Here is an 18834-nt window from a genome sequence, read left to right on the forward strand (position 1 = left end):
ATTAAGTAGAAATAAAATGATTAAATACAAATAAAATGATTAAGTACAATTGAAATGATTAAGTACAAATAAAAAGGCTATGATGATACTGTATATAATATTTGTTGTATTCACGCATCATTCAAATTAAAATTTTGTATTGTAAGGAACACAATCTAAAAAACACAATAAAATGGTTTTGGATAAAATAGCAGATGGAAAAATGACTGTTTGATTTTATGTTATTATAGGGTTTAACGCCATTTTTCAGCACAATATAGGCTATACATGACGGCCAGTATAAATGGTGCAGGAAGAACGCGCGGAAACCCAAAATAGAACCACCGGCCCACGAGGAGGTACAGGCGTGAGATAGCAGTGATCCGTAACGCTGAGCGCTATAGACCACTCGGCCACTAGGGGCCCTCTGTGATTGATTGATATAAACGATATAAATGATTTAACAATCTTGACGACGGGTCCGGTTGCCTAGTGGTAAGAGCGTTCGCCTCTGATGCGGGAGGTCGCGGGTTCGAACCCCGGCCGAATCATAAGAAAGACTTATAAAAATGGTACCAGCAGCTACTACGCTAGACACTCAGCATTAAGAGGTTAGTGTTAGGACTGGTCAGGATAATGTAAATGGGTGGGTCATGACGCTATGTCTGCGGCATGATGTTTGTACGTCATCTTTAGGAGCAAAATCATTGCGTTTATCACGACATAACTGATGTGCTGAGTAATACGTATTTATTTTAAATAATACAAAATTGACCCCTACATAACCCTTACTTGTAAGGGAAAGTAAATAACTTCTTTTGATGTTGTTGTTCTTGCTCTGGGTTAACGCCATTACTCAGTGAAATATAGGCTATACATGGCGGCAAGTACAACTGGTGCCGGAAAATCTACGTAAAAAAGTCTTCAAGAATCACCGACCCAAGAAATTCTACTAGCAAGCTTTCTCACATATCCACATTGGCCGAATCCGAGACTCGAACCCACGCGGACAAAGGTGAGATAACCATGATCGTTAAAGGCGACCCGTTTTCATTTATTTGGTTTAGAACTTATCTCATAATGTCGAGGTTTCCTCTGATATTATTATATATTACATCCACATTTGATTTTGAGTGGGTAATATGGCATTCGATACATCTGTCCAGTCTGTGCTTCAGCATAGCACACCTAGAATGTTGTTTTCGTACATAAAGTCTGGCCTTACTTTTGACAATTGAAATATTCAATAAAGAATCAGATGTTAAAATATCAGGAATCAGTTATTGCAATAAATTTTAAAACTATTGTGTAATTTAAAATGTGTTTTTTTAGATCAATGGCGGATCTGAGGATGCAATCGTGGTGCATATAGTATCTGATGAAAATGCTATTTTTTTTACCTACGGCTTTACGAGGGATACCGCAGGTAACGACTATGATTGTCCAGGAATATCACAGTACCTACCGCTGACAAATTATACTTGAGAGTGACAACGTTTTGGACAAAATGCTGAGATTGCAGATGAAGTTGGTGTAAAAGTGATAACCTCACAAATTGTGTTCTGTGGCATGAATAGGATAGACGATTTTTCAAAATACCTCCATTTATACGAACAGTATGTTGTGTTTATTCCATAATCTTAAAACCTGTTTCTCCTCAACTTGAATTTCTAGATTTTGACATTATCTGCACAATTAGCAATATATCCGCCAGTCAGTATAGTAAATTGTCAGTTGTCAATTATGTAAACTATTATATACATATATATATAATTTATTAATAAATAGAGATAAACAGTTTTAGTAATGTTTGTATTATGTATGACACACGCTTATTAGAGGTAAAAATAGAAGAAAAAAAAATCAATACAACAAAAATTAGAGAGATAAATATATAGAACATATATTCTAATATAATCTTTCAAGCTATCAGAACTCGATTTATATAATAAAAATATGGTGTGCAAAACGCTTACTATCAAGTATTTTATAAATAATTAATTATTTTGAACTGAAAATTAATTTACAAATTCACTTTCATTTTTAAAGAATTAGTAAACTTATTTTTATGTTATTAGATTATACTTTTACTAATTAAGATTTTCTGCAAAGTAAAATAATATGAAATTATCATATCTAATTGTAAACAGGGGACATAATTCAGAAATTTTTTTTACTAAATCTCATATAGTGTTATTGAATTTAGACCTTTTGGATGTACCGTATTAAGACGGTGAATCCAATAGGTTTCCTTTAGTAGACGTTCCATTTCAGAATCAGCTTTAACAATAGGTTGGAAGGAGAATTCTTGCAATGTATGGGAATTTTTGTTAAAATGTGCGGCAACATGAGATGAAAATGATTGATCGATATAATTTTTTATATCTGATCTATATTGGTTCATACGTTTAGATATTTGTTGACTGGTTTGTCCAACATATTGGATGCCACATTTTGTGCATGTTATCAAATAAATAACATTTGATGTTAAACAATTAATGTCACAACGCATATTAAAAGTTTATTTCGTATTATTACTATTGAAAGAAGTATTTTCATTAATAAATGAACAGTGTGAACATCTAGGTCTATTACATTTAGTTGATGATCCTATTTTATATGATGGTGTATCTAATTTGGAATTAGTTAGGAAATCTTTAAGATTTTTAGCCCTTTTATAAGCAAGTGTGGGTTTGCTTTCGTGTAGCGATTTAATACTTGCTTTACATGATAAGTTTAATAAACCCCAATATTTATTGATAATCTTACCTATATTAGGCAAACTTGGATTACATTCAATAACAAAAGGAATGATATCTTCATTTCTGTTTTTGATTTTATATTGTAAAGATTCAAGCTGTGTAAGAGAAGATACTTTTTGGAAAGCAGTATTAATGATGTCAAGAGGGTAATTTCTATTTAAAAAATGCTGACCTAGCTCTGTCAAAGATGATTTAAAAACAGCATCATCCGAAATAATTCTTCTGTATCTTTTTGCTTGACTATATGGTATCCCATTTTTACATGATTTAGGATGGCATGAAGAATATTCAACATATTGATGAATATTCGTGTTTTTAACATGAACCATGGTAGTAATTTCATTATTTTCATTTTTCATGACATCAACGTCCAAGAATGAAAGTTTAGTTTTAGAGACATTGAATGTAAATTTTATTGTTGGATGTAATTTGTTTAAATTGTCTATAAAGTAATAAAGGTCTTCTAATGAATAACTCAAGTTACAGTACTAACGCCTTATACTAACTTGACACCTTCATTGAAATATTGTTACTGCATAATTTATTTATAGTAATCGAATATTTGACGGATTCAACATTAAACGACTTATAATGCAATTGTTTGTGTTTCCTATGTTACAAGGATAAATTGTGTATAATGCCGATCAACGTAGACACGTACACAACAACTATTAACGTACTATTAACATACATTGATTATACTCAACGAAATAACTTGGTTCGATACCCTACTTCTCTAAACATTCCTAACAATATGAGAGAGTATCGAATCAAATGGCTTGAAACAAGTCAGTAGAAGACAATATAATCTGAAACCAGGTCTGCTTAGCTATTTATAGACCAATGTTTGAAGACTAAACATGTTAATATAGGCGAGTATCCTTTTCGGAAACCAGTTTGCGTTTCATAGATTACCTCCCTTTGACTTGTCCATTCAGTCCGTCTTTATTCAAGATAGCGCTGGCGTTCTTATTTAGCACAACGATGTGTGGAACGCCTTTATAATTAGAACGCTTGACAATTTTGGGATCATTTAATACATTTTGTTTTTAGTTTTGACAAATAATAACTTGACCCATGCATGCCTGCCAGACTGAAACGCAGAATTAGACAAATTTTGCAATATTGGAGTAGTGTATGACACAGTGTGTTTTAATATCTCATTGAACATACCCCAGATTAATTACGTATAGTTTAAAGTATTAACGCCTTATACTAACTTGACACCTTCATTGAAATGTTATTACTGCATAGCTACTTTGCTGGAGATAAACTCCTTGTTCCTTATTAAATATCAATATATCTTTACTGGTCACGTAGCGATAGAAACCGTGCAGACGTTGTATCTTGTGTGGCTCCATCATTGCTTCAGGGACTACGCATCGTGCATATTTTGTTGAATATGATAAGAAAGTGTTTCCGGTATTTCTACAATTTTATTCCGCACATGGAAACAAGTTTCATTATTACAGTTTCCTTCTTGTGACCTTGACGTTTGGGATAAAACAGACAATGTTAGCCACATTATACATTTAGAAAAAGAAAGCCACCAATTATCATCTCAGTGCTTGTAAAATGTTTGACCCGACAGTCAATAATTTGGGCTAACAATTATTATTCATAAATATTGTCATATTAGAAATATATAATTGTAAGTAACGCATGATGTGATATATTTACTGAACGCAACTATAATTTTACTTACTCTTTCTTTTTTCTCTCTTTCTTTCTGAAAGAATAGGATAAATCTGATATTAGTCAAGATGAAATATCCCACATATTTGCTCTCAAAAAGGGAAGTATATCGCATGAACGTATTCACAAATGAAAATCCAGTGTAAGGCAGGACAAAAGTATATAAATGATGATGCATAGTTTACATTTCGCTATAAAATCATAAAACTATCAATATAACGTAGGATAGTGGCAATAAAATAAACCATCGATAAAGTTGTTGTTGCATGACTAAGAAATCTTTGAGCACATGAACTAACATTAATTTAAATGTTGTATCTATTTTCAAACAATACAATATGGTCACGCACATAAGCTACAAATATATACATTTTTGGTGAAGCCATGACGTATGAACTAAAATCCCTGTTTTGTACAGAACAAAATTTCCTCGTGGTACATTAATGTTAACCAATCATCCAAATTATATGCACATTTAAAACCTTAATGTCTAGACTCCGAAACAGGTTACTTAATTTCATTACCTTCTTGTAGTATCGACCAACGTCAAGCATGCTATGTCACATTATGTATCTGGGTAAAGTTTTCTGTCAACATCTCAATATAGCTTGGAATGGTAAGGACCGAATAATCGATAAATAACATAGCATAGCATGCACTTTTTAAACGATTACGATAATTCGGTGGTCGGTAAAGCTCACTGTGAACACTTAGTGACTGAGAATATATTCACACCTGTAAACGTAGAAAACTGCATTGTCAGTTTAATGGGGGTTCTGGCTCACTATTTTCTGCGTGAACAAGTGAACGATGCCCCCTTGATATATACAGCTAGGGTATCGGGGTTTCTGGCTCAAATTGTTTGTTTTGTTTTGTGCGTGAGAGTGTGTGTTTTTTTTGTGTCAGTGTGTTCATAATATATATTATCGTTTTTGTATACATGTGTGTATTCGATGACAAATCTTTGAATGCCATACGTTGAGTATCATTTGCCATCAAAGGAGCACGTCATGTTGTGTTAATGAGTAGCGTAGAGATGTGATCTCGATGGGATTGGGATGTTCTCATGGTCTAATAATGTAGATGTCCTTGTAGTGTGCTTGTCTGCAGTGATCGATGGTAGCGAATTTACCGACATTTTTTTTTTTTTTTGTTTTTGACACGTTGGCTTTTTATTGACGGTGCCATTGTCAAGTGCGATGCAGTAAATTTTGGATAGAAGTCCGATAAACTCTACACTGAAAGTTCCATTGTTTCTGTTTTTGAACTTTCCTATGACTTTTTTGTTGTCTCTGCAGTGGAAACGTCTATGTGTGGGATAGTCGCTGATATCGAAGAGTTTATTTTGGTCAAACATGTCTTGCCAGAATGCTTAGTCTTGAATTTTCTACATAAGTAAGCCTGTATCGGACATTAGCAGAGTAGCCCTATCTCCGTATTGTGTTTGATAAAATCATAATGAAACTCGTAAATGACCATTATGGAGAGATAAAAAATGACCTCTCCCACGTAGATGGGTTTATCGAGTTTGAGATTGTTTTTTTTTGGTTGTGGATTCGATCTTCGTTGAAGATTTTCATGTGGAGAAAGGCGTCATTGTCAACCAGGTATACCACTCTCCGTTTTCTCTGGTGTATATTTATAATTCTCTATAATTAATTATACATACCTTGATTTCTTTTATAGGAATCCGGAATGAATGTGTAGATACATGATAATTAATTACTAGGTCGTCATGCGAGTGTGTCTGCTACGCATGAATGCATATTACACCGATTGAGTAACATCATGTTTTTGGTGATGTGTGCTTAGTCGTGAGGGAATATGGGCTCGTGTGTGCAGGCAAGGCAATGGGTGATTTACCAGCTGACCTGGGTTCGAATCTCCGTAGATTACGTGTTAAAAAATATCTAACCTGAATGATAGTATTATTTGTAACAAAATATTAATTCTTCCTAGTATTATCAAGCATTCTTCTATATGAATCCAGAGATAGCACTTTCCGTTCTGTTAAATCGTGAGTATGTTCGGACATATTGCAATGTGTATTAACGCCACGGCTAAAATCTGCCATGATTCCGATTCGAATATTGTGAAATTGTAACCTGTTACCGTCGGAGTTTGCCGTCTGAGGCAACAGCGCAATGATCTCCCGAGAATATCTACATCGCTGTAATCTCTGCTGTCAAAGCTCAGTGTCGCCACGGGTTGACATTATAATGATCATAACGGACACATCAGTGTGTCTGACACTAAATACCCGTTGGCAAGATCTTTGGGGAGCGAATGATGTTTTGATTTGGTTGTGGCTAATTTCAGGATAAGAACCCTCGAGTAGATATCAATTGTAGATATAACTCACTGTTGAAGCTCAAGTAAGACTGTATATTTTCGCAGTAAATGTTTTATCCAGGCCTAATATGTGGTATACTTTTGTAGTTCTCAGCGCGTTGATACAACTGCGTATTGATCTTTAGTCGATATAGTTTGCTTGGAAAAATCAGGCTCATCGTCGTAGTAAGTGTTAGTGTCCGGGTTAAACCGTCTTGTCGTGCCGTAGGTACGCAACCCAATATATCTCCGTGAGTACCTGTATAGTCAGTTGTTGAATTTGTTGCTTTCGGTTTGTGCTATATTTTGCGTTTTCTTAATAATACGCTTAAATACAATCCACGTCTCCCAACATGTGAACCTTTCGCTTGCCTACATCTGCTGACGTGTCGTGATCTGGTTAGAAATATATGTTATTTTTGATTACGTCGACTTAGGTTCGTGTCTAATCTAAATCGATACGAAACCGAGGGATCTCCGAGATGTTATGTTTGGCTGTTGTGACTACCGTTCGTGTCATATCTACGTCGGCACGAATCCTTGTGATAATATCCTTCATAGATAGGCAAAGGACTTCTTCTAATCGGGTATTATTTATATTGATAACTAAGAGTACTTAAGTTTGATTGTAAAAGTATATATTCGCATCAAAACTAATGATTTTTCCTCGTTACCTTTGTCATCCATGGTTTTATTTTATTTGATATTTAAATGCGTCGTCAGCGATGTGGAATCTTGCAATTCTACCCTTGATTATTCGTATCGATCTGAGCAACAATTTACCCGATGCTGACTCGTTACAAAATATACCACAAGAATAGGATCCAAGCATGATTCTGAAAGACTCAAAGCAAATTATATTGGATCGTTCAACAATATCAATTATTTACGTACTACTTACTTTTTCCTTTTTTCTCTTTTTCATCGTGAAACAATATAAAAATATGATATTAGAAACCGTGAAGGAAATTTCGCTCATATGTTCTCAAAAGAGAGGACAGACTTTCATGGGCATATGTTCGAATAACAATACGTGTATATCATTATTTGAGCGGAGTATTCAACAATCGACTTCGTTTGAATTAATCTACTTTTAGGTAAGTTTCGTGCTTGTCTCCAAAATTAAACTGCATGTCGTTTCTATCCCATCATTATCCTGAAGATGTTGAATTGAATAAACCACACATTTTTTGTCATAGGCTAATTCTAATTGTCTGACAAAAGGATTATACATTGGTGGTTAGACACCAATAAATAGACATACACACAAATCCTGAAGGATTGTAGAAACTCCATCACTAGTACATTATGTTGATTTTTACAGCAAATATAATGGCAGACATGCCCTTCATCCAATTTCCAGTTTCAGCAGTTTATGTTTTGTTCTTGTTTCTCCTTTCTCGCTCAGACTGTGCATTTAATAGTGTAAACTCGCTTCTCGCTAATGGCCTCACGGAATGATAAAATAAAGCCGTACAGTGCAAAATGTAATGTGTGCTGTGCAATGTGGACATATACAATTAAATGTTTTTAAATAGTATGACCTTTGAAAGGATTATCACCTGTTTATTCCTGCTAAAGCCTTAACTGTCAATAGCGTATGTTTTATTTATTCGTAAACCCATGACATATTCTTAGAATAAATGAATAAAGTATTCATCAAGAATGTGATGATAAGATTATGATTATACATTAGAACAAAAATGGTAATTGTTAGAGGTGAGTGAGTGGATGTGATCCCCACTCATCATGGTGCGTTGGTGTTGGTTATGTAGGAGATAATTGACGTTGGTATTACTGACAGGATGAAATATGAAAGTAATGGATGGAATAACAGAGATATGAGCAGGAATATATAATAGAACAACATGAGCCACCGTATGTAAAATATAAAAATCAAATCAATTACATCAACTAAATTAAACTGAAAATTACATTTGAATTATTAACTTCTCTTAGACATATACATACTAAATTTACGCGCAAGTCAATTAGTGGTCCTGTCATACCAATAAAACAAATAGCATCAAATAATCAAGTGACTGTTCGGACTCAAATTTCCGTCATCTCTGCATAAACTGGTTGGTTGCCGATACTTTCCAAATCACCGTTTGTGACAGGTCAGCACCCTCTCTCTCTCTCTCTCTCTCTCTCTCCAGCCGCTTCGGATCATCAGCCCTAACTTGGTTGTAGACTGCGCACTTTCACACTATGCGGTACAAGTAAATAAACGAACTGCAGATGGTTCCACCTGACAGTACAACTAATTAATTAGGTAGAAAGTGGTTACTTGCAACATAATCACAAACTTGTATCTCGCTATGACCATGTGGTACAGTCCCAACACTATATACATTATAATGCAACAGTCTATGCACATAAATCATCCCATTCTGGATGCCCTTCCTTATTGCATACCTTTTAAAAGGTGCATTAGGGATGAGAAGTATTTGTACTTACTGTCTGAAAGAACGCGTCGTAATACTTACTTTTTCTTTTTTCTCTCTTTCTTCCTAAATAATATAATAATTTAATATCAGACAATGTGAAAGAAACGTCTCTAAACTGCTTTCATAAGAGCGCTTCGACACATCCTCGCCAATGCCAACACACATGTCATTACTTGAGCAGAGTATTCAAGAATCAATGTCGTTAGAACGAATCTATTTTACAGCTTGGCTTGTATTTAGGTCCCTGAATTTTAACTCTTCTCTCTTTTCTGTATCCTAAAGTGATAACCAGTACTGAGCTGCAATGTTTCCAGCCATAAAGTACATTTACTTTTTTATGGAAAAAGTGCATGAAGCATGCGATCAGACATAAATAAGCAAATAAATAGAGAGATTTTCGGTATTTTTCATAATTTTCTGTAACTTGTAAAATACGCACATTTGTATACAGCAATTAAAACAGAAAGCTTGTCAGTCATCAAGTATGCCACATCTGGCACAAAGGAAAGGAATATTGTGTCAACGTAATGTATCCTTTTCAACTGAATACAACATTTATGATGTCATTCTTAAGAAGACAAACCAAAATAATCAGATTTGTTTTTAAGATAGTATTCAAGATTCTTGCTTTCATTACGGAAATCAGACGAGAACAAACAGTAAATTATACAATGATGACACTTCATAAACATTAAGTGCATATACGATTTCTAGTAGATGGTAGTTTGGATTGCACGTTTCGAATCAATACATCTTACACTAAGATATTTCATGTTGATCTGTTTAAACTTTTTTTCTTGAAGAGATAGGTAATGTCAATCGCAGCTTTGCAGGTTTCTTTTTCGTTCTTGTTGTGCTTGGCTTTACATGATAACAATGGCTCAGTGTATAACATATAGTGAATTTGTTATGACGAAACGATGCCAAGGGCCTGGCATTAAAACCTTCATTACCATTGACTTAAATAAAAGTACATTAAAACGTGCAACTTCTCCTATGCATTAAGTAAGCAGTGTGGTCTCACCCTTTTTCAGCTTGAACAGTATAACAATGATAAAAGGTTTACAAGTAACTGAGTGTAAATACACATTTAAGCTTTCTCTTTTGAACATGTATTAGAGGTAAGGACACTCTGACGTAGCTTATAAATAGCACCGTGTAACATTTTCTTTTGTTCCTGGGTAGAATGTGTTATTTCCTAATTGTTTATGCCTCAGAAGTATAGAAAATGGATAGTATTCCCAAATAAATTCTGATTTTGTGATCAAGACAGTAATATTTTCAAACTTACCTATTTTCCAGAACATTCAGATAGATACAGTGCTGCGTAAGCTTGGAATAACGTCTAGAACTTTCTAAAACTGTCCAATAATATAAATAGTAGTATAAGTAGTAAATGGGGTGAGATTAGCGACAATGGGAATTAGCATTACAGAGACCCCTGGGTCAGATTAGCGACAAGGGAAATTTAACATGGCGAAAAATCGTGGGTCAGATTAGCGACAAGGGAAATTAACATGGGAATAAATCGTGGGTCACTCTAGCGACAAGGGGAATTTAACATGGAACTATAGTGTGGGTATGTCTAGCGACAAGGGGAAATTAACATGGGGAATAGAGTTTGGGCTTTTGGGATTTTTTTTTTTTTTTTTAAATTTTTTTAAATTTAAATTTAAATTTAAATTTAAATTTAAAAAAAGGGGTAGGCAATGGAAAGGCTATCTCTTTTCGAGAAATATGGCTGGCCCTGAAAAGGGCCTTTGGGTTTTCTTCTGCTTCTAGTTTCTTCTTTTTCTCCACCAAGTTCTTATTTTATCTCCAACACTCTTTCTCTTCTTTTCTTTCTTTTTTTTCTCCTGCTCTTCTTTCTTCTTCTTCTCTTCCTCCTCTTCTTTCTTCCTCTTCTCATTTTCTTCTTCTTTTTCAATCTTTTCGTTCCATTTGCTTATTCTTATTCTTTCCTCTTCATCCTCCTTCTCCTCCTTTATCTCTTTCATGACACCACTAATCTTGTCCTTTACCTTTTTTAAGTTATTAATTTCCATCTTTACACGATGGGGACTATAGGAATAATGGTCTTCAACCAGTCTTATCAACATCTGCTCCATCATTCCTAAGTTGTCTAAAACGTCTTGTAATGTTTGTATTTTGTCCATTTGGTTAGAAGCCATCTTCTTTTTTTATTCTTTGCAGAATGGTTTGAACGACGAATACTGTGGGTTCTTATACTTAAAGCGCGTACGTGAAGGAAAACATCCCCCTAAAACGTAAAATTGATCTTACCTAGATCATGACCAAACAACGCGCGGACGTGAAGGAAAACATCTCCTACTTTTTCATTTCATATAATAAAACCCAAACTATACTCTCCACATACGCTAAGAAACAATAAACAAATCCATAATCTACTATCCACACAATCGTACGTGAGCGCTTACAAAACCAAAACTCTACTCTTCACATACGCTAAGAAACAATAAACAAATCCATAATCTACTATCCACACAATCGTACGTGAGCGGGTACAAACACAAACACACAAACACAAACACACAAACACATAAACACATACGCTAAGAAACAATAAACAAATCCATAATCTACTATCCACACAATCGTACGTGAGCGCTTACAAAACCCAAACTATACTCTCCACATACGCTAAGAAACAATAAAGAAACCCATAATCTACTATTCACACAAACATACCTTAGCTCTTACAAGCACCAACACACAAACACATACCCTCACACTATCTTAGAAAAGAGTTAGTGTTTATATTCACACTACTCTACCTACACATTGGCAAATTGATGGTTATTTCTTTTCTAGAGTATTGGGTAGCCCTGAAAAGGGCTGTTTTTTTGGAACTTCATGGACACCTGGTTAATGGTGGCACCTTCCAGGCCTGGCGCCACATACACATGTTATCCCCCAGTTACTTTTTACTTTTTTGGGGGGAGAGAGCAGAGGCAGGATATGTCGCTTCAGAATCCCAATTTTCGCTCTCTGGGATTCTGAAATTTATTCTTCTTCTCTTCTTTTCCTTCTCCTCCTCCTCTTCTTTGTTTCTTCTCTCCTCCTCTTTGTATCTTCTTTCCTCTTCTTCTTCTTCTTTATATCTTCTCTCCTCCTCTTCTTTTTTTCTTCTTTCCTCCTCCTCTCTTATCCTTCCCTCCTCCACAATGGCTTCCGCGGCCAGTTCATTCAACAGGCGCCTGGCATATTCCAGATGCACATGAAGTTCCAACAGTTTAGACAGTCTCGTGTTCATTTTTGGTGTTGATCAATCAACAAAGGTAGCTAGACTGCCCAGCGAGTTTCAATTTATAGTGAAAGCGCGGACGTGAAGGAAAACATCCCCATAAAAAACATAAAATTGATGTTACCTACATCATGACCAAAAACAACAACGCGCGGACCTAAAAGAAACACTCACTCACTTTTTTATGCTACCCATCACTATTTTAAATTTTTTTATAAATCACTTCATTAGACTATCCACATACGCAAAGCAATCCAATCTAACTCCAAATATACACCTCAAACACCAAAAAAAACCCATGATTTTAATCTACTATTCATACCAACTTACTTAAGCACTTACTAACACACAAACACATACCCTCGCATTTTTTAAAAAAGAGTTAGTGTTTATTTTCACACTACTCTACCTACACACATTGGCAAATCGATCGTTATTTCTTTTCTAGAGTATTGGGGTAGCCCTGAAAAGGACTGGTTTTTTTTGTTTGCTATGGCATTCTTTTTTTTAGTTTCTAAGAATGCGATGTCCTCTGAGGATAGACTTTCTGGCGATAGGTCTGCTTCTTCGGAAAGAAAAGAAGAACTCTTTGGTGTCGATACGGCAATCGACAAAGCCTCTGTCAGGTTCAGGTTGCTGCTGCTGTTGCTCTTGTTGTTGTTGTTGCTGCTGTCTCTGAAGTCTGTACTTCTCTGTCCATTCTTCTTTTTCCCTGTTCATTTCTTCTCTGAAGAGCTCTTCTATCAGGTCTTCAGTGATTTTTAACATTCTCACATTCTCTATTTCTTCTGGCTTCGGTATCAGACTGTGTCTGACCCTATGCAAATTCACGTAGGCTTCGTTGAGTTTAGCTAGTTTGGAGCACATCTTCTTAGGAGGATGAGTCGACAATGGATGGTTAGACTGGAAACAACCCGGTTCTTAAAGTTAAAACGCGGACGTGAAGGAAAACATCCCCCACACGGTTTTTGAGTCGCAACGTTTAGTGAGTGTCATGAGAGGGATAGTAAGAAATGAAAGAGCATCAATCCAACATTCTTATAGCTAAACAAAAGACAAAGGCATTTTTTTTGAAAACACAACATTTTTTATTCAAAAATCACTTAACACTAAACAACAACTCTAACATTTTTAACAATAATCCAACAATATAACATCAAACAATTTTTTTCAAAACACAACATTTTTTATTCAAAAATCACTTAACACTAAACAACAAGAACTCTAACATTTTTTAACAATAATCCAACACTAAAAGTTTCTCCACTAGGTAAAGAGGGATAACAGTCTTCCATGGTTTCTAGTAATCTAGGATGACTTCTCTCAAACTGTTGATTTCTATGGTATTATCGAATTCTGCATACAGGATGACGTTCACCGTTTCATCAGGGTCTCGGTCTTTAAACTGAATTTCCACACGAATCTGGCCGGATTTTATAGGGTGGAAATGTCCCTCGTCGCTGCCTTGGTCTGGAGTGAAATCGAAAGCCCACAAAGCGTAGCCTCCTGCATAATCCTCGTACGTAATACCGTGACTGGTATTGGTTCCTAACTGTCCGGTGGCTTCGTACAGGGACAAGTACGATCTCAAGTAATTCTTCTTGGTAAAGTCAGGTTCGAAAGGTCGGGTACACAAGGTCTTGCCATCGCGACTGACTTCGATTTTGGAGACGCCAAAGTGTTGAAAGTAGAAAGGATTTTTTTCGGCAGCTCCGTTGAAGGCTGTATTCTCGACGATACCAACGAGCAAATACTTTTCTTGCAACCACATGTCCAAATGCAAACGATCCATCAGTTCTAAACTTGTGTCGGCTCCCGTGATTCTCTTTCTTCGTTCTACAAATCCATCATTGTTGTCTTTCTTTTCATCAGTTTCCAATATTTCAAACTTGGTAGGTTCGTCAGCTTCCCATAGCACACAGGCATCGAGATGAGTGTTCTTGGCGTCTATTCCGTACGTCAAGAGATTTTCCAGGTAGGCACGATAAGGGTAAGTATCCATGCTGCTACTGACCAGTTTGTTATTCAAGTACAAGTCCACTCCACTGAACAAGGAATGCATGAAATTGTTGACGGGAGCTACTGCTTCATCGTCTATAGCACCTCCAGTCTTATCTAGAATTTTGACTTTCAGGTACAAGTAACTGCTATTCAGATCGATGTAATCTTCGGGCTGTCCTTTGATTTCAAACTCGATGGGAGCGGAATCGGTCAGTGAGGAGACGGGGTGAAATTCCACCCACTGGGATTCTTGCATGGTCATCATGGTAGGGGGCATGGCAAACAGATTCAGTTCCGTCTTGGAACAAGCGCAAGATTCTCGGTGCATCATTTTTTGTCTCTTTTCTCAATAATCGAAAACGTCTAAGTCTCGAACGGTTCTTGTTTTCTTGGCCTTTCTCGCTTGAAGTCTGGTGAAAGGGTGTTTTCTTCGTCGTCTCTTTCTGCCTTGTCCTTGCTGAGTGCCTGACTCGGTAGCGTGCAGGGCATTTATAGGTGTTTCTCGTTGGCCTAAAATGTCTTTGCCCGTTTGCAGCAAGACATTTTTGCCTGCCCTCATGAAGGCTTCTTTAGGGTTTTGTTTGTCGATGATGACATTTTGGAGAAATTCTTTGCCTTGCGTCAGTGCCGCATCTTTCAAGTCGTGCAATCCGCGTGTCACCATTGGTTTCAACACCGGGGCCACCGAACGAAAGGCCGATTTTAACATATCTCCTAAACCGTGTCCTCGCTGTCGAGCAACCCCTCGGTACACTGGATACTTGACTTACTTACGATTCGTGAGAGAACCGTTTTCGAAAATGGAGTTTCACAGTGACTTTTCCTTTGGTGAATGGAATATTTTGTCCCAGATCTCCTTTTATAGCAATGTTGACCGTGTCCAAATACGACTTACTGACAGGCAAATAGTGAGGATGTACAAATTCGCGGTGGACGTGGTAAGTGTTTCCACCTTCCTCGTCAGCGTTCGTGGCAGAATCTACTTTGAAAGGAATGACACGCAGTAACGGTACGGAGGTGTGTCCCACCACGTTGTACTCCACCACATCGGAATACACGAACATCAAATTCAGTCCTTGGTTCAGTTCTACCGGGGCACGAAATAACTTGCTAAAAGACTCGTTGTCGTAAACGATGGGTAATTCGTTTTTCTTGAGCATGGCCTTTCTCATGTCCATGTCTCCGCCCAACATGTCAAACAATTCAGGACAAAATAAAATGGACACGATTTTACTTCGTTCAAATTTCATCAAGAAGCGACGAGCTGTTTTGTGGTACTCCATGGTGACACTTTTGTTGACATGCTCCAAAGCTTTCAGAAACACGACATTAAACCTGGAGGCTATGGTGCTGACCAAATGTTGACCACTAAAATAATAGCCTGGGGGAATGAACAAGTGATAGGTGGTGTACTTTTGTGTACGGGTTTTCTTGTCATATTTGACATTGCTATCCATCCACTGTTGCATTTGCTCGTCATGAACTTCCACATCAAAAAAATTTTGATTGGGAAGGACATTGAGGACTTGGGTCGGGTGAATCATTTCTACTAAAGCCACTTCCCAATGGGCTTCGTGATCTAACTGGATGGCTTGAGGTAATTTGGCCGTGTAACAGCACAACGTGTTCTTGGGAAACACCTCCATGAAACTGTCACTGGGTAAAGTTAAGTAAAATTGGTTTTGGTGACTCATAATTCCAGAGTTCTGTGGCTGTCCGAGGGGATATTACTGGACGTCAGAGGCGTGTCTCCGTCTAAAATGGGGTTCTGATTGTGGTTGAAGTGGTGACTGGCACTGGCACTGGACACAAGGTTCCCGGGGTTCCCGTTCGAGGAGAATTTCAGGGAGGGATTAGGAAGCAGGTAACCGATGCAACTGCTCAATAAAATGGTCCACAATTGTTTGTCTCCTTGTTGCAAACTCAAATTGGCAATGGCTGCCCCGATGACACAATACACCACGAAGATTTGGCAGAAAAAGACGATTTGCGTTTTAGGCACACGTTCTCCACACCACACCCACAAGGGTTGTTTTTGTAAATCTTGCACAGAAGAACTAGGTGAAGGAGGAGTGGTCGACGTAGCTGCGTCTGCTGTGTGAAAGGGCATGATGGTCACTTCTTTTTATAGTCGATGACTTGCGAAGCGTCGATCCAAGAATCAAAACTGGGTGGATATCCTTTCCAACGTACTTTGACTTCTTTGACACGTCGTTTGCCCACTTTACGGGTTCTGCGTTCGAGAATGCTTTCGATGTCGTACACGTCGTCTTCTTTTTTGGTCACACGTTGTAACTCGGGCAAATAAAACGTTCCTTTGAGCACTTCTCCGTTCATGTCTTCCAATTTATAGACGGCAGGATGACGGCCATGCACTCGTCCAGTGACGCGAAACAATTCGGTCGTCCAGTTAGGTAAGTAACCTTTGTCGAAAGTGCGTTTGGTTTTGCCAATGCGCACCCAATCTCCTACGGCCAACATTCCACTTTTCTCGGGGACAGCCCTCGTCGGGGACGTACCAAACAGACGCTCAAACACCAACACTTCGTTGTCGGGAGTCACGTCTTGCGGGGCACGTCCGATGCTACGATGGTAAGATTGGTTGTACGCTTGCACCAGGTGCGGTAAGATGTCGATGTACTTCAGAGTGTGGTGATACGTAAAATATTTCCACATGCGTTCTTTCAAAGTGCGTTGAAAACGTTCCACGATGCTGGCTTTGGTTTCGGGATTCTCGGTGGTAAAAAAATGAATGTCACGTTTCTTTAATTCTGTTTGGAAAGCTTGGTTCAGAAATTCGGTGCCTTTGTCCGTTTGCCATCGAAGAGGGTGACGACCGCTTTGTTTCAACACCCGTTGCAGGGCTCGCACTAACTCGCTGCTCGATTTGGAAGTCAAGGGCACGACCCAGGCAAATTTGGAAAAGACGTCGATGACACAAAACAAATATTTGTAGCCACGATTGTAGCTGGCCAAATGAGAGACATCGGCTAAATCGGCTTGCCATTGATGATCGATGCCTTCCACTCGGGTGCGACTTCTGGCAAACTTGCGTCGAATGGGTTTGTGTAAAGTGTAGGTAGCTTGTTCTTGTAACCATCGTTGCACTTGAGGTAAACGGAGACTTTTCAGTCGCGTTTTGGCAGCACGATACAATTTTTGAACTGCTGCGTAACCTGCAGGATGCGAGGGATCGTAGTAAATGCTGGCTAAGACTTTTTCCATTTTTTTGTGTTGGTTGGTGTGTTAATAAGACACCCACTCTTGGAGGATGCTACTCTTTTTCTCTTGGGGTATTTTCTTGGATTGCAATGCTTTGCGTGTGCGGCCAGCAATAGGTGTCGAAGAGGAGAAGGATGTCTGAGCGGGGGATATCGGTTCTTGTTTCACTTCTGTCTTCACTTCTGTCTTCACTTTCTTTTTCTCTTGTGAGGAAGAAGGGGTGGCCATCATCTTTTTAATCCATCCAATTCTGGAGGTAAGTGGTGTTGTTAACTTGCGTACTTTTTCTGGTGGAGTTTGAAACCCTTCCTCTTCTTCTCCTTTTTCTGTCTTGGTCACGGGTACTGGTGGTACTGGTACTGGTACTGGTACTGGTGATGGTGCTGGACTTTTCATCAAGGTCTTAAAATCTTTCAGAGTGGGTAGAGCTGTTTCGTCTAAAGCTTTCTGGTGAAAGAGTTGCAGTCGTTGCAAGAGTTGACCGTACTTTTGCGATTTTTCTGTTTCGGACAAATCTTGGCGATCCATCAAGGACTGCAATTCGTGTTGTAACTGGGACATCTCGCTCAAATGGGGATTGGGAGGTAAATGCGGGGTGTGTTGTTCTTGCCACCGATGGTATTCCATCCATCGTTTGTAAGGCACTAAAGCTAGTTTTCGTCCTTCCATGGGGTTGTCAGGGGTCGATTCTGAGATCTTGGGACTTCCGAAGGCCTTTTTATCTTGCTCCCACCAGTCCTCCCAACATGGTTCCCAAGACTCCTTTCAGTATGGGGCCTAACAAGAGAGGTAAAATACCTCCACGTTGCACTAACATCTTCTTTTTTGACGAATGGGAATTTTCATTTGAACCATTTGGCGAAGAACGTGACGATGTTTGCTTAAGCATTCTTTCTGGTGTTTGGACAAAGGGATCGTGCCTTTCAAAACGTTCAAACAACATTCGCACACGGTATCGATGACCTCTTTGGAGGCCGTTTGAATGAGTTTTTTTCGTAGGGGTGGAGAAGCTTTGGACAGGACAGATAACATGTCCCCATGTTTGGCTAAACGTGGTGGCAGTCCTTTCCTTTTCTTTCCTTGGGGTTTTCTGGAGGGTGACATCTTTGAGTCTTTAGGAGCACCGAAA

General features: G+C 37.9%; 1 non-coding gene across 1 annotated transcript; it reads left to right on the forward strand.

The window, feature by feature from the left end:
- Positions 1 to 457: 457 nt before the first annotated feature.
- Trnaq-cug (transfer RNA glutamine (anticodon CUG)) lies at positions 458 to 530 on the forward strand. The gene has a single exon. It is a non-coding gene; the product is annotated as a tRNA-Gln (tRNA).
- The last annotated feature ends 18304 nt before the right edge of the window (positions 531 to 18834 follow it).

Source organism: Sinohyriopsis cumingii, unplaced genomic scaffold, assembly GCF_028554795.1.
Source record: "Sinohyriopsis cumingii isolate HCF-2022 unplaced genomic scaffold, ASM2855479v2 utg000426l, whole genome shotgun sequence".
In the NCBI taxonomy this organism is placed as follows: Eukaryota; Metazoa; Mollusca; class Bivalvia; order Unionida; family Unionidae; genus Sinohyriopsis; species Sinohyriopsis cumingii.